Source organism: Triturus cristatus, chromosome 2_2 (genome assembly GCF_964204655.1).
Source record: "Triturus cristatus chromosome 2_2, aTriCri1.1, whole genome shotgun sequence".
NCBI lineage: Eukaryota > Metazoa > Chordata > Amphibia > Caudata > Salamandridae > Triturus > Triturus cristatus.
Window position 1 is genome coordinate 68,393,618 of NC_140582.1, and position 15,895 is coordinate 68,409,512.

At 45.5% G+C, this 15,895-nt stretch overlaps 1 non-coding gene across 1 annotated transcript; it reads left to right on the forward strand.

The window, feature by feature from the left end:
- Window positions 1-14,406: 14,406 nt before the first annotated feature.
- LOC146861857 (U6 spliceosomal RNA) lies at window positions 14,407-14,513 on the forward strand. The gene has a single exon (XR_014978629.1). It is a non-coding gene; the product is annotated as a U6 spliceosomal RNA (small nuclear RNA).
- The last annotated feature ends 1,382 nt before the right edge of the window (window positions 14,514-15,895 follow it).

Here is a 15,895-nt window from a genome sequence, read left to right on the forward strand (position 1 = left end):
GAAGCTCAGGGAAATGTTTCAAGAAACTGAGAGGTCGCTGGGAAGGAACCCCAACTCCAACACCAATGACATCCCTCCTTCGCAAAACCTGTGCGACTCCCTTGCCACCTTCTTCCATCGCAAGATCGCAGACATCCACGACAGCTTCAATGCCACGACCGCCCCGACAACCACTGAGACCTCGGCCTCCACGACCACCATCCGTACGACCCCCTGCTCTCCTGGACCAACATAAACGACGACAACACCATCAAAATCATGAACACCATCCACTCCGGATCTCTGTCAGATCCATGCCCACACCACATCTCCAACAAAGCCAGCACCACCATCGCACCCTATCTCCGGAAAGCCATCAACATCTCCTTCAAGACAGCAACCTTCCCGGAGAGCTGGAAGCACGCCGAGATCAACGCCTTACTCAAAAACCCCAAGTCTGACCCCACGGACCTCAAGAACTTCCGGCCCATCTCCCTGCTTTCGTTCCTGGCAAAGGTCATCGAGAAGACCGTCAACAAACAACTGACCGGCTACCTCAAGGAGAACAGCATCCTGGACCCATCCCAGTTCGGGTTCCGCAGCAACCACAGCACCGAAACTGCCCTCATCGCCGCCACCGATGACATCAGGGCCCTGCTAGACAATGGCGAAACCGCAGCCCTCATCCTCCTGGACCTGTCAGCCGCCTTCAACACAGTCTGCCACCACACCCTACGCACACGTCTCCACGACGCTGGGATCCAAGAGAAGGCCCTGGACTGGACCACCTCCTTCCTCTCCGGCAGAACCCAGAGTGTCCGCCTACCCCATTTCCGCTCCGAAGCCACCGAGATCATCTGCAGCGTACCCCGGGGCTTATCCCTCAGCCCAACACTGTTTAACATCTACATGGCACCGCTCGCCCACGTCGCCCGACTGCATGACCTCAACATCATCTCCTACGCCGACGACACCCAGCTGATCCTCTCCTTCACCAAGGACCCCCACTCCGCCAAAACCAACCTCCACGAAGGAATGAAAGCCGTCGCCGAGTAGATGAAGAACAGCTGACTGAAGCTAAACTCAGACAAGATGGAAGTCCTCATCCTCGGTTCCACCCCCTCGGCCTCGGACGACTCCTGGGAGCCGACCACACTGGGAACAGCTCCAACACCCACCGACCACGCACGCAACCTAGGGTTCATCCTCAACTCCACCCTCTCCATGACAAAGCAGGTCAACGCCGTCTCATCCTCCTGCTTCAACACCCTCCGCATGCTCCGCAAGATTTACAGGTGGATCCCCACTGAAACGAGAAGAACGGTCACCCAGGCCCTCGTCAGCAGCAGGTTGGACTACGGAAACGCCCTCTACGCAGGAGCCTCGGCCAAACTCCTGAAACAGCTTCAACGCATTCAGAACGCCTCTGCACGACCGATCCTCGACATCCCTCACCGCAGCCACATCACACCCCACCTGAGAGACCTGCACTGGCTCCCCGTCAACAAGAGGATCACCTTCAAGCTCCTCACCCACGCGCACAAGGCACTACACAACACCAGACCAGCATACCTCAGCAGACGACTCAGCTTCTATACCCCCAACCACCAGCTTCGCTCCGCCGACTTCGCCCTCGCCACAGTCCCCCGCATCCGAAGAACGACCTCCGGCGGCAGATCGTTCTCCCACCTCGCCGCCAAGACCTGGAACACCCTCCCCATCCCCCTACGGCAGACCCAAGACCTGATGACCTTCAGAAGACTCCTCAAGACCTGGCTTTCCGAGCAGTAGCAGCATTCCCCCCCAGCGCCTGGAGACCCTCACGGGTAAGTAGTGCGCTTTACAAATGTTCTGATTGATTGATTGATTGATTGATTGATTGATTGATTGATTGGGTGGAAAATGGCACAGGAAACTTTACTGTGCTGAATGTAGCTGGTACAGAATGAGGCTGGAGTGTACTAACTGTACTGGGTCTCAAGTGCTGTGGATACATGGAACCGCACGGGCTGCACCCTATCACCCTAGCTAGTGCTGGGAGGAAGCCTTAGTCCAGAGGAGTGGGCCCTGCGACTTAGCCCTGCTTAGATGACGAGAAGCTGTACTGCAGAGAATGGAGAGGAACATCTCCAGACCTTGAGCACAATCAGGCCCAGTTAACTCTGGACAAAACCTTGGACAACAGACTTATAGCTACACCACAATAGTGCTGCGGACAAGCTGGGAACAACAAAAGATTGTGCTTGCTGGTGAGACCACAGTGTTACCGCGACTTCCTCCCATGCACCACTTCACAATCCTTGTAGTAAGGTTTTGGACCTGCCACCCAATGGCACTACATAATTGTCCAGAAGGTCAGAAATCGCCCTTTTGACTTAGTGTGAATCTTTTATCACCCTCGTTTCTCTGTTTTCCTAATACTCTGTGGTGTTTCTTACTGCCCCTTTAGGGACACTCCCAGATAGATTTTCCTTGCTCCGATACATGATTATAGGTGTGTATTTACAGGGAAAGAGAAATAAACTGCTATCTTGTTGGGCTATACACACTGGAAGACAAACATTTGCACAACAACAGACTTTCCAGAGAACTCACAAGGAATTTAGAAGAGCCTAACCTATTTCTAGCCACCATCCAAAATCAGTCCACACACAATAGGTAAATTATATTAGTGAAGACGATTATACCATCGTCTATTGGAGAATATATGAATTAGAACTTTCATGATTAAAATACAAACATTAGCAAAGGTAAATAAAGTCAGAGTAAAGAGAATTTCAAAAAATCTGTGGGAATCCTAGATTACATTTGTTCTCAGATCCACCACACTATTTAAAAAGTCCCTGCATACCTTGGTACGATCCACTGGGCTGCTGGCTTATCAGCAGGAATGTCCTTGTGGTAGCACAGCGTCCAGGTGTGCAGATGGTCCCCTATTCCTCATTAGAAGAGGCAAAGGTACATAGCCTTCATGCCTGAATTCGGTTGGTGCCTCATGAGGATGGTATGGCAGCCCGTTGCTAGGTGCGCGTGCCTAGTAACTCGTTGCTGGGTAGAAGTACTTCGCTATGATCGGTCACTTAGTGACCTCTTCCTAGGGAGGGTAGCCTGGCGGCCTCATACTGTGGACAGTTCTTGCAGGAGCTCATGCAAAATCTGTTAGTAAATCACAGGCATTATTATGGCAGAACTTAATTTGCGTATATAGCTCTTTGTAAGAAAATGTTGTGTTATTCCTAGTTTATCATTATAATAATATGCAAAATCAAAATATTGTTGGGTCCTTAAGGCATACACCCTAAAAAGTACTTAGTAGGGGCAATTAGTACAGCACTATACCTTACAAAATGAGGTATCATGTCATGTATGGGTTGGTTATGTAATGGATATAAAAATGAGAAAGTAAATTCATTCTGGGAGGTAGGGGGTTGAAAACCAATGCAAAGCCCCTCCTTCATTAAGACTGTAATAAATGATAGGCATGATAATGCACAGAGGACAAACAGAAGCATGTATATACTGGTGCCTCCCTCATGTTTGAGAAGATAATAAACAAATTGAACAAAAGACGTTGGCAGAACACAAAGAGTTTGCAAAAATGGCAGTTATTAAAAGAACGGTGCAAAACAGTTATCAAAAAGAAGAAGAATGTTGTTCCAAGGACCAGTTTATGGTGTCTCGGAGCAAAAATAGAGAAAGCGATGCAATGAAGTTAGGGATGGAGTCAAACTGGGCACTTGCTCAGAGTTATAAGACACTGTGGGTACAGATGAAACCACTGATCAAGTGTATGAGACAGTAGATGTACAATGAAAGGTGAGCTCCAGGTACTGTACTGGGTACCAAGATGCATACGAGGAAGTAGAACTTGACGACAACAATGTCTGAGGAGACGACGAGACGTGTGCATTGGACGGAAAAGAAGAATTGTGGATGACTATGAAGAATGATAAATGAGCTAATGAAGAGATGTTGTTGAAACAGTTGCAGCCAATGACTGTAACAAAGCACAGGCGGTAGAGCTGACTTAACTGTAGCCGGGCGGGGTAATTGTTGAAGGAACTGTGGAAGTCAAAGATGAAGTTAGCGATGGTGCAGCCAGAGCTGCTCACTGATGAATTGCAGAAACAAGTCAATGAAAAACTGATGGAGGTTGTTGATGCACAACAGAGATTGTGATCAAGACAGCACATGTGAAACACAATATATGACGCTGAGTGAAGTTATGAAAGTTGTTCATGTGTAGTGGATGCTGCAAGCTGAAGAAGAGATGAATGTTGCAGAGCACAGGCAGCTGTAGGTAGATCTGGCAGTTACATGTCCAGCAAACATGAAGAGCATCTGTTGATGAGTGCAGTACCCCCAATATGGAGCCCACAGTCATGCTGTAGTTGGCACAGGGCATGAGCTGAATGGGATCAGTGTTTGAATTCACAGAGGACAAGGGCAGCAGCGAGCTTGTTAACGTCAGATGACTCGCAGGCCTCAAGCAGCAAAGGTAAAAACATGAATGTACCACTTTACTCTGTGTGGTCCAGAAGTGATGGACGACAAATGCATTGGATTGAAATTGCATTAATATAGTACTGAGTACCTCTTGCGGGGTGATGAAGCGTTTTGCGCCAGGCAGCACGCTACTCCAAAACCCAAAGTTAGCGGTTAGTCCATTGTTATTTCTTATTGTGGGGTTTGCGATTAGTCTTGTGCGCTCAAGCAAACCATTCCATGCATTTACTCCAGTTTCTTTGTGGTAGATTACATTAATAGGAGTTAGATGTGCTCATTAGTGGGTGGTGTATGAGTTCATGGAGATGGTTGGTGGTATTTGTGCATAAACTAGAGGAGAAAAGGTATGGTTGGGTTGCATGGGTAATTTTAAAGGAAGGACAGATTGTGATCTGGAATTAGTCGCAAACAATTTGCAGAAATACAGTATCGGAGTATCGCAGTATCGGAGATTATAGCAAACATGCTTGTGACTTAGAGAGCGGATTCATAGAGAAGCTGGAAGGGTAGGAGAGGGCCATTCGAAAGAAAAAAAGGAGAGGCAACAATTTGATTTTTAAGAAAAGTTTACTTGTTCATGCAGGCTTTTTGAAATATACAGGAGGTTTTTCGGCATAGGCTTGCAGTTTGAGGCTGCAGGACTGTAAAAAGCGACATTGCGTAAATTGCAAGTATGGCGGTGCACTATCATTTGTTTTAAGCAGGCAGTAGAATCAGACAGTCTGCCTTCTGCTAGTCTACCCCTAAGGTACTTCTCCGGCAGGGTCATCTGATCAGCTCAGGAGTTGGAAGCATCATGTAATTGCTGGGCACAGCTGTAGCTTGTGGACATGCTCTAAGAAAGCATCAACCTCAAGATCGTAGCAGTTTGACAAACATCTGGGTAAATAATGCAAACATTAAAAAGGAGTTTCTACGAATGCAGGGGTAGTTGTCTTCTGATGTTCACCTTTAAAATCTGGCTCACAGTATTAATTTGAAAGTTCAAAATACATTTTTTCAAAGGGAAAATTTATTTTGAACTTTCAAGTTACTGGGTGCTCCGTCCCTTTGGATGTGTAGAGCCCCTCTCCTTGGTTTTCAAGGTTTATAGTATTAATTTTCAAAACAATTATGGGCGACAGTGAGAGCCACGGTGGGGCGAGCAGCAGATAAGCGGTATCAGCTGGTTAGCCATTTGAACCGAGCACACTGCGCCGGGTGCATTTGGCGACAAGGAGAGATATAGAACCATTGCGAGGGTGAGTGCATTGGGGAAGAGGGGGTGCAGCACAGAGCACTGACATCAAGTTTGTGTGAAAAGGCTGCTTTATTGAAACAGGTGCACATCACATAACTCAACGCTGGACCTTACAAAACTACAAACCTCAAAACAGCAGGTTTCTCAAAAACTTCTTCTCCACTATTTGGAGATCTCCCGACCCCTTGTATCCCCAAATATCCGACCCATAACAGGTGGTGGCCATACGTTGTGCATAGTACACCTTTAACATGACTTGAACTAGTTTGGCCTCCCAGCCTTTTAGCAAAGTCAAAAACTGTGACTGTAGCTCTTGACATAGCATTTCTCTTTGCTTTTCTTTGTGGGGCCCAAGAACCCTTATCGTCAAAAAGGACCCCCAAATACAAGAAGGTGGCAATCTTTATGATTTCTTTACCCACCCCATAATGAGTTCTCTGTTTCTTGGTTCTTGGCGCATAATCATTGTATGCGACTTAGCTAAGTTGGTATTTAAATTTAATGACGTCATGAAGTCTACAAAATAATTAAGTAGATATTGTAGCCTAATGGCTGTCCTAGCTAATAACACTGTGTCGTCCGCATACTGGAGCACAAGTATTAACTGGGTACCTGCCCGGAGGATATCTTTACTAGCTGTACATAGAATGGGCCTAAGTTGTTAATGTATAAAGTAAACAACAGGGGAGCTAATCTGCACCCTTGTCTAACACCCCTATGTACCTTTATAGTTAAAGTGCTGCTACCTGTCTAGTTATCTCTTACAGTAGCAGAAAAGTCCCTATTGAGCTCATGCAGAAAATTCACAATATTTGAGTCCATCCCCATGTTTATCAATAATGTTTGTTCACTTGGTCGAATGCCAAAGAGAGGTTCATAAAAATCAAAAACATTGACCCTCTTCTGGCTATGATGTATTTGCCAACTATAAGTTATAAATGAAGGAACTGTTCTATGGTGCCCTTTCCTGTTCTAAAGCCATATTGGATGTTGGAAAGTACATTATACAGTTTAACAAGTACAATTCTTCCAAACACCTTGACTGCTGAATCAATAAGAGATATTGGCCTGTAGCATTAAGAGTCAGATCTTACACCTTTCTTGAAGACTGGGATGATTGAGGACACTGACCTGGATGTTGGTACACTGGTCATACACGCTGCATTAAATGCATTTGTCAAGATTTTTAACCACATTGGAAGATTTGTCTTAAATAGATCAGCTGGGACACCTTCTGGACCTGGAGCTTTATTATCTGACATTAATAAAACGGCCTTGGTTGCTTCTTTTTCAGTGAAAAGCCAAGATGTAGTTACCTCCAGCAAATTCTGGAACAGAAGGGGTTGCTAGTTTTACAGGGATGCCTTATATGTTCTGCAACCCATATATCTGCAGGTATAGAAGACTCAATTGGGCTACTCATAGAGCCTGAAATAAATGGGCGATTTACAATCTCCCAGAACAGAGCACTGTTTTTTAGGACATCTGTATGCAATAAGTTATTCCATTCTTCTGTTTTAGTTTCCTTTTTCCGGATTTCAAGGGTTTGCTTGTAGGATTCCTGCACCTGGTTATCTCTACTTTGTCCTGGGGTACTTTTCTCAGAGCTTTTAATAACTTTTGATGAGCCTCTGAGCACTCATGCTCAAACTATCTTTCACTGTCTTTAGTTACTTTCCTTATAGGTCTCAATAGGTTGATAGCTACCTGATGGCATATCCTGCAATAGGCATTTAATAATGTTTCCCCTATGTGACACCATCTAAACACAAAGTTTTTTGTCTTCACTACAGACTTTTGTAAATCATTGATGAATTGGTCAGGGACAACCCTGCTCAATTTCAGTCTGCGAGCCTGATCATGGGGGTTGATATCAACACTATAAGGAGCCCCCTCAAGATAATTTATCTCCCCATCACCCCAATTAACAAGCATTGGCATAGCCAATAGGTCTCGCTTTTGGGACCTTATAGGTATTTAGTTATGCAGCACAATATCCTTGGTGCAACAACATCAACTGTTGCATGGCTAAACACTTATAAGGTCCCAAAAGCGAGACCTATTGACTATGCCAATGCCTGTTAGCCATGCAGCACATTATCCTGGATGCTGGGTGACAGACAGAAGGGGCAGATAGCAGCTGTAAGAGCCAGAGCAGCGGGGTGGGGGTGGAAAGTAAGGAGCAGCTGAGAGGAGGAAAAGGAAAGGGGCGAGAGAGGCACTGCCAGTGAAACCAGGAGAGAAAGCTAGAGATTGGGGAAAGGGAACTGGCACAAAACCTCACCAGAAAGTGTAGAGAAGTGAAGAAAGGGCACATTGACCCCTTGCGAGCTCTGCTTTCAGCATATTAACCCCATGCTCTCAAATACTTTACTGGAGCAGGCCCACGTGAGTTGCAAGTATCACAAACATTTCTGCATCGGGCACTTTAACCGCCCTTAGCCACGTCACAGGGAGTCCGCCCTTTAGCAGGAAACTTACATAAACATACACGTTAGTGTTTTACAACAGGAAAGTGTTATATTTTGAAAAAACATCTAGGCCACAACAAAGTCGGTTTTGCTTACGAAAATCGGAAGTCTTGTGCCTAAATCGGTCTGGTGACATACACGGAACAGACACGTGCACAGAAATTGTTCTGGAAACAATTAGCAGCAAACAAAACAAGCAATGACTAGGAAGGGGAGGAGTGGTGGACACGGGGGAGGATGGGTGAAGTAGCAGCGAGAGACAGCATGGGTGTGTACTATGCATTCCACATAAATCAGGTCAAAACTGTTATGTACTTAGGAAAATAGAAATCGTGTGTGTTCATCTGAGAAGTGATGAGGGAGGGAGAGAGAGAGAGTGAGAGATACATTCTTGCTCTCATCTAATGTGCGTTGTGTACTTTAGAATTGTGATACTTGGGCTTTGGGACCAAAATCCTGGCTAATTTTGAGCAGCAGTGAAACGTTTAACGCACTGAGTTAAATATGTTCATTCCGGTTTTGATGCAAAAAAGCATTGTTTTCAATAAAGTGTGCAGCTTTTGTTTATAATAAAGTTGTAAATTTTGTCTTCGACCTCCACTCCACCTCTGTACTGTTTTTCTTTTGCTGAAACTCCCAAACGGGTTCAATACAAAAACTATGTATGCCACATGAAGAATAATACGTGAAAAAATCCTTTCCTTTTTCACTGTTGAAAACCTGTCTTTATTTGTGAAGTGCTTCTGCTTGTTACGTACACGTTTGTAAACACTTTTTGTTGCCAACATGCAGAATTAAATGGAAAAAGGCACACAGTGTTCCATGGCGACCGCAATAATGGAAGTTGAAGTGCAGCAGCTGTGAAGCGAGATCAACGTTGATCAAATAAAGCACAACGTGTTCAGTTGAGGGAAGTGCTTAAAACGCAGCCAAGCAAAAAATACCAAAAACTGATGAAAATAAAAGAAAGGCATGTATACTTCCAATGCGGCCGCAATGATGAAATAAAACTAAGCAGGATTCCGTGAACTGTGTGCAGCGCGTCAAAGTGAAAGTGCACGTATACTTCCTATGCGGCAGCAATGATGAAATAAAACTAAGGAGGATTCCGTGAACCGTGTGCAGCGCTTGTTCCCAGTTTGAAAATCCAACAACCAACAACAGTCCGATGAGGTTTAAAAAAAAAACGCCCGTCAAAGTGAAAGTGCACTTATGCTTCCAATGCAGCAGCAATGATGAAATAAAACTAAGCAGGACTCCGTGAACCGTATACAGCGCTTGTCCCCAGTTTGAAAATCCAACTACCAACAACAGTCCGATGAGGTTTAAAAAAATAACGGCCGTCAAAGTGAAAGTGCACTTATGCTTCCAATGCGGCAGCAATGATGAAATAAAACTAAGCAGGATTCCGTGAACCATGTGCAGCGTTTGTTCCCAGTTTCAAAATCCAACAACCAACAACAGTCCGATGAAAGCTGGTGATTACGATGGCAACAGTGAAAGCAGCAGTGGTGTGCGATGTGCGCACGCTTGGGCGAGCGAGAGGAAAGCCAGATGGCGCCTCTGCTCGTGCCTGTGCGCGTAACCGCACACTGTATGCCACACAAAGCTGTGGTAGGAGTTTTAAAAGCCCACTTACTAAATGTCTCGCCAGAGCAGCGCATGCGCTGGCTTAGGTGAGACCTAAAAATAGCGGGTTATGGTTGCTAAAATGATGCATCTTAATCACGCAAGACAGAACAAACTGAGCCAAATAAATAGACATAAAAATATAATCATTGTTAGTATTGTTTCCTCTACCAGTAAATGAGGGAACGCTATCGCCTTCCTTAACCTCTATCATATTTTGTAAGTTAAAATCAGCGATAATGTCCTCCAGCTGCTCCCCTTGCTGTGTATGCTCAAAGTGAACATTTGAACAATTCACAGGGCCAAACTTATAAGTTACATGGCATCCCTTCTGGCATAAATGCATATAAAAATCCCCAAGGATCATAACTGAGTAGGAAATAGTCTGTTTTTCCCTGTACACCTCTAAGAAAGACCTTAAGCTAATCAGGTGCTCATTCAGAGGACCCCTCTCAAAAGAGTTATAAAAGTTAACAATAAGTACATTTTGGTCATTTTTAGTAGTTTTTTGAACCACCAAGAAATTCTTTGACCTTGTGCCAAGCTTCTGGTTATTTTAAGGGAAATAAGGGTAAGTAACCCCCTTAAGCCCTACCCTCCAGTGATGTCGGGCTGGTTCAAAATAGGACGTAAACCTGTCCAAGAAAAATCTATTATCAGTGTCCCAGGTCTCTTGCAGACCCACTGTATGCTAGTCCAATAAGTTACTAAGCCATCACAGATCTTCTCTCTTCTACTAATCTCAGCAATATTCCAGCTGAGAACATTTAGCTGACTAAATGGATTCAGGACTTCATTACTCTTGATCGTATTAGGGGGCCCTGCAGGGGCATCATCGTCTTTTACCTGGGGTGGAGAGGGCAGACGCTGACGTCAGTCAGTCATTCATGTCTAAATGGCTCACCGGTCAAAATCCATTTGTAGTCTTAATAATAGCCTCCTGTAACCCTCTTCCCCTTACTGTTGGCATTCTCTGGAAGGTATTAATCGATCCTGACTGACCCGGATCCCTAGAGGGGTAAAACAAAAGTCAAGTGGTAATGCTCTAAGAACCTCCACATGAGAATAAAGACCAGAAAACAACAACTCCCCTGCAATATCCGGTTGGTCAAAATAAATAACAAAGTAGTCTCCCTCCTCATTTTCCTCTTTAATCCGACCCAGCTCACCCGTCCAGCCATAATATTATGTGGAGAGGCCTGGGAGTCCGGTCCCAACAGATTGTTGCACCGATGTTTCGTTTTGCATATAAGCTGAGGTATGGATTCTGATAAACCCCCCCTCAGTGGGGGCACCCTTTCCAGGAAGACGCCCAAAGGTGTTGCCTCTAGTGGGACCTGAAGTCTACACAAACTACCCTCCATAGTCGTTGGCTTGGCAGAGTGATGCAAGTCAGACCTTTGTGTTATCCTACCGGAGGAAGAAGGAGTGGACCTATTATGTGACTGATCCCATAGAAAATTCGGTCCCCTCTGATTAATGGATGGTGCCAGTGAGTCCGTAGCCCCCTTGGCAGTGACCCCTCGTAATGGCTTGTGGATACCCAGGGTCAACAAAGTGAAAATTATGGACAGGTTGGGGATCATTGGGAGGTTGATACGAGGTCCGAGTTCTATTATCTGAAAACAAGACAGTTAAGCCAGCAATTAATGATTCTATCTTACACAGCTTCCCTGTGAGACCCTCTAGTGTACTATGTAAGACCGTCACAATTTTCTCACATTAAACCAAGAACATAGGTTCTACTAATGCTTGTAAATGAATACCCCAGACAGTTGGCTAATTTGTCCTCAATTAGGTTCTTAGTTAAGAACTGAAGCAGGTCCCCCTGTGTAAGATGTAACTTTAGAGGCCCTTTTCTTTGTTTAGCTGGTGCCGCCCTCTCTGGAGGTGGAGAATCCGCTATGTGGTTATCTTTCACTATAGATAATGGGTTCAATGAGGCTACAATTTACACAGAATCGCACTGTTTGTCCCGCTGCTTGTCTTCCTCTGTTATTCCTCTCTTCACTTGTTGCTCATCCACCCTAGGTAAAGTTTTCTTGTCCCCAGTCCCTGCTTCTCCTCCATTCTATGTATTCCCTCGGACATGGCAACCACGGCAGATGAAAGGTACGTGAGGATTGAAGTACAGTTACGTGGGACCTTAGCTCTGTCAAGATCTGGGTTACAGGTAGATTTGCACTTACCCATGGCTAAAGTCAGATGGTGGACGAAAGAGGGGTGGTCCAGCCCAGCCTCTGTCAGTCGCTGGTGTACGCAGGATGGGCCCACCCTTGGACCGGGCACAGGAAGGCCCCGCCCTTGGCTCGGGCTTTGCCCAGGCGCATCCCACACTACGGGACTGCAGCGTGCCTTTTGTCTTGGCAAAATAAGGCCCGGGTATGCCTCCAGAGGGTATTGTAGGATTTGAAGTCCCCTGCAGCTGGTAAGAACCTCAGCAGCTCTTCTCCAGTCGTTCCGGTGACTTAAAAGCCAGCGGGGCAACACAGGTCACCTAGAGTCACGGCAAAAGCAGGCAAAGTGCCATGGTCCCAGAAGTAGTGTCCACAGCAAACAGGTACGGCCCCCACTGTTAGGCACTACAGCGCGCCTTTTGTCTTGGCGAAATAAGGAACAGGTTTGCTTCTAGAGGGGATAGTGGGATTTGAAGTCCCCTGCGGCAGTAGCACACAGTTAAAAACAGGAGGTCAGAAGCAAAAAAAGACGGGGAAAACACACCAAAGATGCCAGGTCTAACAACTATACATTGTTAACCCCCTTGCATACCTGTTTCATACGAAGCCTGCCCCAGGAAACAACTGCAAACTCACAAGATCCCAAAACCACCAGCTCTAGGGATGGGTGGGTGGTCAAAAGCGCTAACTCTCTTGCTACTAGCCAGCGTGTCACCAAGACAAAATGGTGGCGGGTGACCTATAATTACTGACTATATATCTTGGGCTACGAATGTAGCCTAAACCAGCCCAAACCCAGTGCAGTCATCGGACTGCTCCATTTCCCCAATTATCTGGGGGGCTGGGGGGGGGGGGCAGACCGCCCTGTGGTTGGATGCCCTACCCCCAAAACACCATTAGGCACAGCAGTCCCCCCGGAGTGCAGAGATGGCCAGTGTTAGGCTGGTGCGGCTTGCACCCGATGGGTGGCTTGCCTGGTTCGTTTGTTTAATACAGATTGCTGTTTCACTGCTCTCCTTTGTTACTGGTACTGGTTACTGGTACTGACTACCCTGCATGAAGTACGTTACGCTATGCATTGCTTTAACACCGTTTAAGCGGCCCATCTGCGCTTATTGTGCCTATACAGCTATAGAGCTTATTACTGTCCCAGGGCACTTTCCACCTGCTTTCCTGGTTGCCTCTGTATTGGCAGTAGCCATAAAGAGTTAAAGTTTGTTGCCTGGAGCCGAAATTATAGCACTTCTGTACCCTGGGTAGTGTATAGTCCGAGTAAGGCCATATGTGGTTAGTGACAGTCAGTGGTCGGGGTACTTGTGCCGCTATCAGGCATCGATTCTGTTCAGGCTGGCGCCCCTGTTGGTACCTGTTGCAGTATTTCTTGAACTGTACCCACTAAGACCTTTTAGATCTCCAGTGGTCATGCTAGGAGGGCAAACCTGCATTGAACCCTGGCAGTGACCTGCCTGACCTGTTTGCCTGGTCTTTTGTGGGATCAGTATGGTTCTAACTATGACCGACACCAAGTTACGTGAGCATATCCTTATAACTCAAAGCTCTTTACAGCTCTATAATAAACTGACACCATTACCCACAAGTCTTCTAATGTGCTAAATTCCAGGGACAATTAGAAGTAGTAGTCTCTGTGCACCCGTAAAGAACAAAGACCTTCCCCTGGTATAGCTGGCGAAACGTCTAGTAGCTGTCCTGTTCTTCTCAATGCAATACTGGTTGAATCTCCGATCTCCGTAACAATTGAAAACATCACAGTGTAAGGGAAAGGCAAAAAATTAATCACTGACTAATATACTAACCCACTGCAGAATAAAGATTCTTACGTCAAACATGCTTTAAGGGCAAGTGTGGTTAAGTAAGAAGAAATACCATTGCAATGAACCAGAGTCCGAGTCCTCTTACAAAGAAATCATATCCCAATCAGGTTGTCAATTTAACAGTAGGCCAGCCCTCATTGGAAACTGTACGATTGGTCACAGGACTACCCAGGCATTGATGGCAGGGCATTATGAGACCTCTAATCCCAGAGCCGTGCCAGCAGTACCTTGTGGCACTCCTATGTAATCAACTCTGAGTGGATCCCCAGTGGGTCACCCAGTGAGTTGCCCTCTTAGTTGCCCTTTTGGCCATGCTATTATGAGTAACAGGGTGTGGGGTGAAGTAACCAAGTTAGATCTGGCGTGGATTGGGGAAAATACAGGAGGTTGTGTAATACTACAGAATAAGAAAGATCTCACAAACAACAAGGAGGACCAAGGGCTAGCAACAACCATTGTCGAACGGGGAGCATTGTCTTCCATCGCCTTCCTCCTGAGCAGTAGTCCCCCCCTCAGGATGGTGCCCCCCGCATAACGGAGCTTTGCAAACCATCCTAAATCTATAAGTGCTGTTGCTTGTTTCGGCAGCACATATACTAAAATTGGAACGATACAGAGAAGATTAGCATGGCGCCTGCACTAGGATGACACGCAAATTCGTGAAGCGTTCCATATTTTTAAAATTGTTACAACTAACTCTGGTGCTGGTTAAACGAAGGGTGGCCATATGCTGGATAAGCGCATGGGCCCCGACATTCGAAAGCTGGATAAGGGATGTGGGAGAGTGGTCTCTTACAGAAGAAATGCATATGAAAACCTGTCGGAAAGACGAGAAATTAGCTAAGGAGATTGCACTGTGGAGAGAGCTATGCAGGGAGCTACTAAACCCAACAGGAAATGGAAACGGTCAAACCCATGTATCTGAAAGCAGCAGCGAAATGTAATATTGGTAACTGTGTAGTACTGCAGTCATGTATGATGCTAAGTCTCTCGTTATGTTACAGATAAATATACAATAACATTGTGTGGACTGTTCTCTGATACAAACTGGAAACAAGTTGAAAGGTGGTATATTGTTAAAATTTGTGTATGACCGCTCAGTTATTGTGTGTAAAAATTGAATAAATAAAGTTTTTTAAAAAAATCTATAAGTGCTGTATGCACCAATCCAGAATGTATCTCTTCTGAATGAGTATTCACTGCCTGATGTCCCCACTCACCTGATGAACATTGGGGCGAATACTATAAGTTGTAGCAACTCACTATCCAGGATGAAACACTTATTTAATCTGAACTTTTCTCCGAGTAATTCCCTGACAGATAGTGTTGCAATCCACCCACTAGCAGATCCAGAGGTATTTACAGTCGAGACTAAAGCTGCACAAAGTTCACGTTGTGGGTCAAGTCAGGAGTTCATAGTCTCTAGATCACTATTTACATCAGAGAGAAAATTAAGTTCAGTACTAGCGCTACTGGAAATGTAGTGTGAGACACTGATCATAACCTGGACCTTCTTACCCTCATACTTGAGACTATAGCTATGAAAAAGATCAAGACGGAAGCATCTACTAAGACATGTACTAGCATTGTGGCAACTCTTCTACCGGTACGGGTAGAAATAGGTTTAACCTCTCCTTCCAAGGAAAAATTAACTGAGACTGTAAGCTGCAGGATAATGGCGAGTAAGAACAAAGTAAACATAATTCTGGAGAAGCCTATCACTGTGGATAATCATAGAGTGAAACCATCAAACTTTGTTGTACGGGGTGAAGCATCTGTCGGAAGCAACACTCCCTCCTGCATCATCTTAATGCTATATTCACAAATGTATGAGAGGCAACACAAAGCTGGATTCACTGTGTTAATACAGTTTGAAGCTGATTGGAGAGTCCGCACAAAACTTGTAAGATTCAAGTGTTCTTTAATCCACAATTCGGTACAACCACAGTCACAGACAACGCGTTTCGCCCAAACATGGGCTTCTTCAGGGCTGTTAACAAGTTTTGTGTGGACTCTCCAATCAGCTTCAAACTGTATTAACACAGTGAATCCAGCTTTGTG